The following is a 605-nucleotide window of genomic DNA, read 5'->3' on the forward strand; positions in this document are numbered from 1 at the left end:
ATTCATTATCTTATCACTCCATAACCTAGAACTCACACCTACAATGACCAAACTCGACGTTGAAACGCTTGGTTCATGACACAAAAATACCACCGATGATCCCACATACACGAGAGGTAAGCTTTATACACTTGAATAATGTCGTGTGTCGTCGAAATCCAGATTCAATTTTTAGGTTTTAAGAAGCTCATAGAGGAGTCATTTTAGGCATCTACAAGCCACGAGACTTCATGAAAGAGAAGCATAGAGTCCAACAAAGAGTTACAAGAGGAAAACGATGAGAAAGAACATTAGAAATGTTGGGTTTTATGTCATAAAACTCATAGTTTGTAAACAAAAACATATTCTATTTTCAATAAAATTATTATTGATGTTTATTAAGTAAAGATTGTTATCGAATAAAGTAAATTTTACAATCATTAATCTAAACCAAATAAACTAAGAACACTCTGGCTATAGTATGATTACTTGAACTATACGTAGAGACATAAGAGTAGATCAAGTTCAAGTATATAGTCAAAATGATCTATAGTACAGGGATAAGGCTGAGTACCTTATCTTGGGGACACTATTGATGCGGCCCACTTTTATATATGATATAAACA

The sequence above is a fragment of the Cucurbita moschata genome, unplaced genomic scaffold (genome assembly GCF_002738365.1).
Source record: "Cucurbita moschata cultivar Rifu unplaced genomic scaffold, Cmos_1.0 Cmo_Scf00047, whole genome shotgun sequence".
Classification (NCBI taxonomy): domain Eukaryota; kingdom Viridiplantae; phylum Streptophyta; class Magnoliopsida; order Cucurbitales; family Cucurbitaceae; genus Cucurbita; species Cucurbita moschata.